This window comes from Vitis riparia, chromosome 16 (genome assembly GCF_004353265.1).
Source record: "Vitis riparia cultivar Riparia Gloire de Montpellier isolate 1030 chromosome 16, EGFV_Vit.rip_1.0, whole genome shotgun sequence".
NCBI classification, from domain to species: Eukaryota; Viridiplantae; Streptophyta; class Magnoliopsida; order Vitales; family Vitaceae; genus Vitis; species Vitis riparia.
This window is the reverse complement of record NC_048446.1, coordinates 12,556,202-12,566,413: the sequence shown is the minus strand read 5'-3', so window position 1 is coordinate 12,566,413 and position 10,212 is coordinate 12,556,202. Positions and strand designations below refer to the sequence as shown.

The 10,212-nt window shown below is 30.1% G+C and overlaps 1 long non-coding RNA gene across 1 annotated transcript; it reads left to right on the top strand.

Moving 5' to 3' along the window:
* The first annotated feature begins 3,071 nt into the window (after positions 1-3,071).
* LOC117932961 lies at positions 3,072-4,348 on the top strand. Its single transcript, XR_004654265.1, has 4 exons — positions 3,072-3,149; positions 3,393-3,476; positions 3,784-3,979; positions 4,078-4,348. It is a non-coding gene; the product is annotated as an uncharacterized LOC117932961 (long non-coding RNA).
* The last annotated feature ends 5,864 nt before the right edge of the window (positions 4,349-10,212 follow it).

The following is a 10,212-nucleotide window of genomic DNA, read 5'->3' as shown; positions in this document are numbered from 1 at the left end:
TTTTCCATATTTTAAATTAAAGCTAATTCATTTAATAATTAAAACCCCAAATTATTTAAAATAACAATAAAATATTGTGTTTGAATTTTAAAACACCAAAAAGAACATAATTTTGATACAAAACTTTCCACTTTTGTGTGATTTAAAGTGCATTTGATAGTGTTTCTACTCAAACTATTTTTAATGAACGTGTTTTTTTTCTTTCTAAAAGTATTTTTAAAAAAAATCGTCTATTAAGTGTTTCTCCAAAAAACTTACAAATGATTTTTTAACATTACAAGAGATTTTTCATATTTTTAATAGTATTTCCTAAATTTTACGAACACTTAGGACCTATTTGGGAACTGTTTTCAATAACAAAAAAAATTCTAAAATACATTTGGCTATTAGAAACTGTTTTCTGTTTTATGTTCTTACAAAACAAAAAATAAGGTGTTTTTAGATTATATCTTTTAATTGTTTTCACTTGTTTTTTAAGAGTTGTTTTAAAAAATAATTATATAAACATATATAATGATTAAAAAAAAGCTATGGAGATAAAAAAATATTTTAGATTTTCAAATAGATTTTTGTTCTACAAAACATTACAAAAATATGTTTTTAAAAGAACTGTTTTAAAAAACAGTTACTAAACGAGACCTTAATTTAAGAAAAAAAAAATTTAAACTAAAAACATTTTCTAGAATTACTGTATTTGACAATGACTCTAAAAAATGTTTCTAATATTTTTAATATTTGAAAATTAAAAATTTTCAACTGTTAAAAAAATTAGAAACACTTCTTATAATAATTTGGTAATGATTTTAAGAAATATTTTTAGTTTAAAAAATGTTTTTGAAAAAACATTAAGAAACACTTTAAAAATTTTGAAAAATAACTTATAATATTAAAAAAAAAAATCTCTTGTAATATTAATAAATCACTTATAATATTTTCCAAAGAAATACTTCATAAAAATATACAAATAATGGATACTTGTATGTTTATTTAAATAGGTTCGATAAAAATACGTAAATTTTCATGTTTTAATTATCTTAAATAAATTATGTTACAAAATAAACTAAAACGAAAAGTAAAATTGTGATAATTTTTTTCATCAACAATAATAATATTTAAATCTAAAAAGTAATTTAATTTAAATTAATGGATATTTTTTATTATTATTTAAAATTTTTTAAATTATCTAAATAAAATAATGATAGACTAAGCAAATACAAGGGAGATGATGAGGTCAATTAATTTGGTAAGTAACCGAGTTAAATCGTGTGGACTCTTGTGCTCGGTGAGTAAGTCCCAACTCTAATGCTCTAAACTTTACTATTTGACCCTGTTTGGTTCCAAGAAAATTAAAGAATCTGTGACTTTTCAGATTCTAATCTGCGTGCAACCAAGTTCGTTCTCTTCGTTTGCTTGCCGAGAAAACGTCGGAATAGCAAAAGAAAATTTGTACAAAAATACGCTCCACCTAAGTTTTTTTCTATTTCTCTTTCTGTTGTGTATCTCTGTTTATTTCGTAGTGCCTCTGTTTGGTTGCCGTGAAACTCAGTGAAAATAAATTTTGTTGTCCAAGAAACAGATACCGAAAACGTGGAATATGATTATGCAAGCTTTTGGAGAGGGGCTGGAACAAGAAGAAATGGAGGGAGAATTTCATTTCGTCTTTTCGCTACTGTATGTCTCCATTGTTCTCCTTGTTCTGCTCGCGTGGGTAAATGAGTTGATAGAGAACCAGATCCATTACAAACGTGAACGCGAGAATCGTGCGCAATAAGATTTCTCTTTTTTCATTTGTCTTTAATTCTAACATTCTCTTTCATTCCTTCTTTTATGAATTTTCATGTTTTTTTTGTTTGATCGTTCAAGGCCACTCAAGTCGAGAAGAAGAAGAAAGTCTCGTTGATGAAAAAAGGCAAAATGGCTTTCTGTGTTCTGAATGTATTTTTCCTTCATTTTCATGAAGCTTGCTACTCCATTGAAGAAGAAAAGAGAGAAAATAAAGAATACAACTTCTCTCATGATACTAATGTGATAATGTAGATGTTTTCAATCTTTCTACTTCAATGTATTTTCTTGCAATTTTTCATTCTTTATGAGATGAATTTCAGTGTAGGCTTTGAAGATGATCTGAAAAACTGATAATGAAAAGTATGGTTATGTTTCTGCCTGTCTAGGGCATGTTTTAGTATGCGGAACAAAGATTGAGAATGAAGATCTAATTTCTTTTCTTCTTAGTTCCTTTTGATTCCAATCTGAATTGAAATAGTATCATCTCTTTAATTTCTTTAATGTATTTTGATTTCATAATGTAAGTTATTTTAAAAAATATTTTTTAAAAATTAAAAAATTAAAGACTTTTCTTAGATAAGTTATTTTTAAAAATAGTTTTTTATTTTAATTTTATAAAAAATAAAAATTCTAAATTCATAAACTAAATTTAATTCATGTCTTATTAAAAATAAAAATAATTTTTTAATTACAAAAATATTATAAAATATAAAATATCAATATTAATTGATTATTTTTGTTAAAAATAAATAATAATAATAATTCAAAATTAATAATTACTAATGATATTTTAATTTAAATGAACATCAAAACAAATAAAATTTAAAATTTTAAGGTAATTTCAAATTATTCTTAAAATTTATTAAAGAATCTAAAACATTATTTATGGTCATTACATATATATATATATATATATATATATATATATATATATATTATTAGAATATTACTTTATTTTATTTTGTTTTTTTAAAAAAAATCTCTGAAAAAAATAATAAAATAATGGTATAATTTTTTTTTTTAAATATTTTTAATCACACACCCAAATAGGCTTTTATTATTTAATAAAAAAACTTTCAAGGATTTTTTAAAAATGAAAATTAAAAAAAAATTCAAACTATGTACAGTAAGATTTTTTTAAGTAACAAAAAAAAAAAAAATTAATATTATAAATAATTATTTTCTTTTTATTGACAACTTAGCCCAAGTGGATCCAGAGCTAGTCTCCAGTCGCTTGTTTTTGGGCCATGCTGGGCCAGGCCCCAAATATAAAAGAGTCGGCTCTGCGTGTATATTATGTCAGTTAAGTCAGTTGGCAAATGAGTTGGAACTTGGATCGCTGTGCGTGTGGACTCCGGTGTTCTGTGAGTAAAGCCGGTCTCCAATCCTCTAAACTTTACGATTTAACCCTGTTTGGTTCCCAAGAAAGTTCAAGAATCTGTGACTTTTTTTGAATTCTTATTTGTATGCAAGCAAGTTCGTCTTCTTTGTTTTCTTGCTGAGAAAATGAGATAATTTTTTCCTTTTGTTCTTTTTGGGGCAAACATTATCAGTTTGATCTCTTTGCCTAGATCTTTCTTAATATCTTTCTTGTCTTTGTAATGCAGTTGTTTCAATCGCGTAAAGAGTTGAATCTGTAGAGTTGGCGTGTGTTCAGATTTTTGTGAGCCTCTGGCCGATCTTTACTTCGAGTAAAGCCTAACTCTTAACATTCAAATACTTGTGTTTGCTTGGCAAGAAAATTTTATTATATTCTCTGTTCCAACTTTGAATTATATTCTTTAATTATTATACTTTGCAAAATGCTTTGTTTGGTTGCCGAGAAAATGTCAGAAAAGCAAAAGAAATTTTGTAGAAAAAATAAGCTCCACTTAATCCTTTCGGAAACCGTGATCTTTTCTGTTTCTGTTTCTGTTGTGCATCTCTGTTTATTTCGTAGTGCTTCTGTTTGGTTGCCGTGAAACTCAGTGAAAATATTTTTTCTTGACCAAGAAACAGATACTGAAAATGGGGAACATCATTATGCGATCTTTTAGAGAGAAGCTGGAACAAGAAGAACTGGACAGAGAATTCTATTTCATCTTTGTGCTACTGTATGTCTTCCTTCTTCTCCTTGTTGTGCTTTCGTGGATTAATCAGCTGGCAGAGAACGAGGTCCATTACGACCGTGAACACGAGAATCATGCGGAATGAGGTTTCCCTTTCTTCATGTTTCTTGAATTCTAACATTCTCTTTCATTCTTTCATTCTTTCTTTTCTGAATTTTTATGTTTTCTTCTTTTATTGTTCAAGGCTGCTCAGGCGGAGAAGAAGAAAGCCCCATTGATGAAAAGGCAAATGGCTTTTAGGGTTCTGAATATAATTTTTTGTTCATTTTCATGAAGATTGCCACTCAGTCGAAGAAGAAAAGAGAGAAAATAAAGAATACGAATGCTACTTCTCTGATATTGCTAATGTGATCATTTAGATGTTTCCAATTTTCTTACTTCATGTATTTTCTTGCAATTTTTCATTCCGGATGAGTTGAATTTCAAGGGATATGAAAAACTGATAAAGAGAAGTTTGAATATGTGTGGATGTCTTCCAGACTTAAACTTACGCCTAGTATTAACTGTTTTCATTTGAGGATTCATAGTGAACTAGGTCCTTAACCAAACTTCAATATGTCACACACATAATATTAATATAAGGCTTGGTTCTAAGTGGGTTAGCGCTATTGACGAGTCATAGGAAATAGCCCAATCTCATAGTCGTAGTCTCATGACAACTCTCACTTAGGTAAGTCCTCTAAAGAGGTACATATAACTTGTAGCTTGCAACATTTTTTATTTTAAGCTCATTCAGGATAAAACTTACTTGCTAGTCCATGTCCCTTGATGAATTTGAATCCAACTTACTTGCTAGTCGTCTTGAATTATTTGTCACACATGAATTTGAATACTTTTTTTTAAAAAAAAAAATCAAAGAAGATATGCTGTCTATCAAAGAGAAATGTACAATGTATCTTTTATGAACTGAAGAGTACGTTTAATAGTGATTTTAGAAAGTGTTTTTAACATTTTTAATACTTAAAAGGTAAAAATTTTCAAGTGTTAAAAATACTAAAACGCTTTCAAGAATCACTACCAAACACACTCTTAATCACTAATAGTGATTTTGCCCTAGTCCTCAAAGCATGTTAATAGCAAAGTTCAACTTTAACCATGTTGGTAAGTGAAAAGATTTATAGAATTTAAGGCAAATAAACAAAGTTCACATACCATATAAATAGGAAATCCAAACTAGACAGGAGCACAAGTAAGCATAACAAAACAACAACAAATTAAACATGCAACAAACTTGCCATAATCTAATTAGAACTAATATAGCAAGTAAAGTTTGTACAAAATTTTACCAAGTCGATGCCTTACAAAAACCTCAACACGAACAATGGTAGTAATAACGATAACATATTTTCAGCTATATACTATGATAATTCTGATAGTAGTTACATTAACAAACTAGAATAAATTCAACAACAAAACGAAATTCCATCTAATATTAAATATATTTATTATAACTGAAACATCATTTCATAGCTTTAGCAAGTAATGAATAGCATCTGAAACCAAAATTTTAAAAAATCTATCAAAATGAAATTTCAGCTTTTGCAAATTAAGAAGAATTAAGATTTGTTCCTTCTTTTTTTTTTTTTTTTCCATGAAAGATAATAAAATTTTCTGGGGCTGGAACAAGAAGAAGAAAAGGAGATACTATGTTGCTTTTTTGTTATCCTTCTTCTTGCTTATCTGCTTGCGTGGATTGATGAGTGGATAGAGACCCATTTTTACATTAATTATGAGGAGGAGCATGTGGAATGATCGAGGTTTCCATTTTTCATTTTTCTTTAATTCTAACATTACTTCGATTCATTCTTTTCTGGGTTTTGATGTTTTTTTCTTTTATTGTTGAAGGTTGCTCTGGTGGAGAAGAAGAAAGTCTCACTGGTGACGAGGCAAAATGACATTTTTTTGAGAAAATCAAGAATATTGTATAGTGATGTAAATAAAGAAGACTAGTCCGATATTTCTGATATGATAATGTAGATATTTTCATTCTTTGTGCTTCATGAATTTTCTGCTTTCGCATGGCTGCCATTTGTCATTCCTCGGTTGAATTTTGAAGTTGAAGGCTTTGAAAGATGATATGAAAGACCGAAACTTATATTTTTTTTAAAATTATTTAATTTTTATATACAAAAAAAAAAAAAAACAAATTAAATCTATTTTTATTTTCCTTCATAATTTCTTTTATTTTATTTTTTTCTATTTTTCTTTTGATTACATTTTTCTTTTGATTTTTTTTAGAACCAAACATAGTCTTAAAAAGAGAAAATTCAGAGAATGGACCTGATGGACCTCTTTGTACTTAGCCAATCTTGAAGAGGTTGACATAAAACAAACAAAGCTCTCTGGTTGGAAGAGGGCAATGTCAAAGTTTTCCGCAACTTGGTTAATTCTCAAAACGGTATTGATTTGAGCGAGGCTACTTAAAGGCTACCTCTACCTCTTCAACAATTAAATTGGACTATATTTCTTGTAGTGTAGCTTCAATCTAAGAATGAAGTTCTTGCTTATTTCATTCACTTTAAGGCTACATTTGATTTTCGAAAATAGTAATAAAAGAAAAAAATGTTAAAGAAAATAATTTTCTCATATTTAATTTTATCATAAAAAAATTAAATTTAATTAAAATTAATTAAAATTTTGATATATTTGTATATGATTTAATCTTTTTATAGTAGAGTTAAAATAAGTAAATTGAGTTTAAAATAAAATATAAAAGTAATAATTTTATATTTTTCGTATTACTCATTATAATATTAAAATAAACTATTACAGAAAATTATGTAAATTTAAAATTTAATAATCCTCAAACTGAAATAATTTAAATCTCAATCTCCAAAAACATGAAAAGCAACTAGTGTGTTGGTAAGCTCTTGTGTCTAGCAAACAAGGACGAAGGACTTCTCCAATACTTCTTTTGTTTCTTTAGATAATAGTTGTGGCCCTTCCACTACCGTATGAATGTGCACCATAGTAATTATATTTCATTTAAATTAAAAGTTCAAGAAAGGTTGACCTGTTTGGTGAGGTGCGTGTGGACATATTATCTTAAAACAAGTCTCAATTAGGTGAATCTTTCAAGGATATATATATATATATGTGATATTTGTTGGAATTTTTATAAGTGAAAGGAAATTGGGACACATATTTTCTTAATAGACACAACTTGTTTTAAAGGATGTGTCTTGTTTTTAAAAGACACAACCTCTTCCAATGTTTGGTATCTTAAGACAACCCTTCAAAGGATATGTCTAGTATTTTAAAGACACATCTCTTCTAAAGATTACCATCAAATCTATAAACAGATCTCCCCATGGCATTTTCATTTATTCATCCATTCTCTCCACTCTTTCTCCTTTCTTGTCATTTAAGTTCTCCTTAGCTTCAAGTCTAGTCATTTATCTTTTCTACCAAATATTTGGTATACAAGAGAGTACAAATCACCAAGTGATTCGTTGTTTCTTGTGATTTGAAGTACTACTATCACAAGAAAGTGATCGTTGTATTATGGGAGATGATTGTTAATAAATTGTAAGCCCCTGATGATGAGAATCAACAAGCATTCAAGGATCCAATGCATGTTCCAGTTGGGCCTATTACTAAAGCAAGATTTAAGAAGATCAAAGAAGCACTTAATGGGCTAATTCAAGAGATTTGGGCTGATTCTAACGCGGGACATTCCAAATTTGGCCCAAAGGAAGATGAAGGTGTAATAAATTTGATCCAAGCTATTGAGGGCTAATCTGGCTTGATTGGGCATGATTTATGGCATGGATTAATGACTGATTCACTTTCCAGCTTCATATAAGTTATTTCCTATTCTAGAGCTTCTAAATTCAAGCCAAATCTACCTTAATTTTAGGCTTTTATTATTTAGAATATTTTTTTAGCTATTTTCCTATTTTGGATCTGCTAATTTCAGACCAAATCAACCTTTATTTAGGATTTTAATATTTAGTACATTTTTTAGTTTAGGGTTTTAATATTTAGTAAGTTTTTTTCATGACATATAAATAGCACGCACTCATTGTAATAGGGGATAATTTTTATTGAATAAAAAAAAGCGAGGTTTTGCTCTTCTTTTGGTTCTTCAAAAACTGTGAACTTATCAGGGATTCTTCCTTATGGCATTCAAACTTTATACCTTCGGTTTGTGATTCCATTGTAATCATTGGGTCAAGGTCTGTTACTTATACTTTTGGTTCGCGTTTCACTTATAAATGTTGGGTCAGGGTTCTATCAAAAATCTGTATTTTAGCTTTCTTAGGCAATTATTCCAATATTGTTTGTTGGGTCTCAAATTATGTCGATTGAGGTTTGCATCATTTCGTATCAGAGCATAGGTTCTAAAATCAGCTTTCTATCCCTTTATCTTTTGTTTTCTGTTATCATCCTATCTTGTTCCTTTTGTGTTCTTTATTCCTCGTTCTTATTTTTTTGACGTTGATTCGTTCCCAATTAGTGTCTCAGTTGATTCATGTCCTCTCAATGGTCCCTGATAGTGGTACCATTTGATTCGTGTCCAGCTGGTGTTCCTTGATTGTGGTCCTCAGAAGGGAGTAATCAACAAAATTTATAACCTATTACGCCATGTACTAGGATAGCCTTAGCTAGCATAGCATAGTGGCTCTAGGGTCGTTCACTGGGATGGGTTTTCACTTCACAATTGATATTAATTCAAAGCTGAATTGGTGTCTTTTCATTTCAAGGTTAGCTTTAAAAGAAAACATAAAGATGTTTGAAAAAGGATTGGTTTTAAGCTAACCAAAAATAATAGTAACTGATTTTAATTATAATGAAAAGTGTTTCTTGGAGTTTAGATCACTAGGCTCAGGTTCCTCATACAAAAAGGAGAGTTCCGGTCACTTGTTTCTTTTCCTCGCATTAGAGAATTAACATATAGTTAATTCTCTAACCGGTGTGGTACAGATGCTTCCCCTTAATGGGTTCAAACGCTAATTCCCTCTCACTGATGCATCTTGCAATGGCTCATGCCTCTCACCTAGCATTTGCCATTCAAGGTGATCCTTAACCTTGGATTACCCGTCAAAAGCTCGCAAGAGATAATTAATGGATGTCTCTTTGGAGTCCAAAAGCTTACCAAGTGTTGGCTATTCTAGAAAATCCTGCCTCTAAACCACCTCCCAAAGGCTCGCAAGAGATAAACAAGTGCATCTCAATGGATGGAGATCACTTGCCTTACCAAGTGTTGGCCCAGGTGATTTAAAGGCGTTTTAAGTTAACTAAAAAGATAAAAACCATTAATGGGTCACACTTTCTCTTCATTAAAAACTAAAACAACAAAACTTCCAATTTATGCATGAGGAAACTTACCCGACTTTCTTCACTCCAAGAGACGAAGAGCCTAGCCTCTCATCTTCTGAGGAAAAATCCTCAGAGTTTGATTGGCTAGAAAGAAAAATAACGAGAAAACAAAAATATGAAGGAAAAACAGAGCAAGTGCTCTGTAAAATATATTTCTTCCTTCCACCGATTACACGATTATATTGTAAAGAAAATTACAAACTATATATAAGAGGTTATTCACCTTTTGTTCTTACTTAAAGACTAAGGAATCCTATGATAGGTGGGTTACAAGGAGAGTTTGGGGATTTAGACATCAAATATCTAAAGCAAAAAAATCTCAAAATGTTGGTCGCAAATATCGGGAAGCTTCAGGAGAACACCGCAGCTGTGCGTGCAAGAGGGCTGTGAAATTTCGCAGCAAAAGGACAACATTTTCGCAGCCCAAGGCTGATTTCGCAGCCATGCAAAATTTTCCTTCAGCTTGGAGTGATCGGCTTCCAATGGCTGTAACTCCTTCATTTCAACTCCGAATCGCACACCGTTTGAAGCATTGGATTATTGACTTCCTGAGCTTTGAAACAAAATATAGCATGCATAAATTGAACTCCTGGAAGTGCTCCAAAAGTGGCTGACATGACTGTCATCAAGAATGCTTCATGTTAGATTTCTCTTTGCTTTCCCTCCTCGCATTCCGGATTTGCTTATGGCAAAGGACTTTAAAGCTTCAAAGCTTTGGTTCTTCATGTTTCTGAGCTTTCCATTTTCTTTTCCATGGATTCCAAAGAACTCTCCTCAATCTTGGATTGCTTTGGTGATCAAAAAGCTATCAAAACACCAAAACTCAACACAATTTGATTAGAATTGATTGCAAAGGTCCTTAACATGCCAATTGAGTTAAAAGGTAATAACTACTACTTAAAAGTGTTTAAAAGAGTTAATTACAAGCTATAAAATAGCACTTTTTGAGTAGTAATCAGACGTACACTAGGTTAAAATCGTGCACCAAGATCTAAAG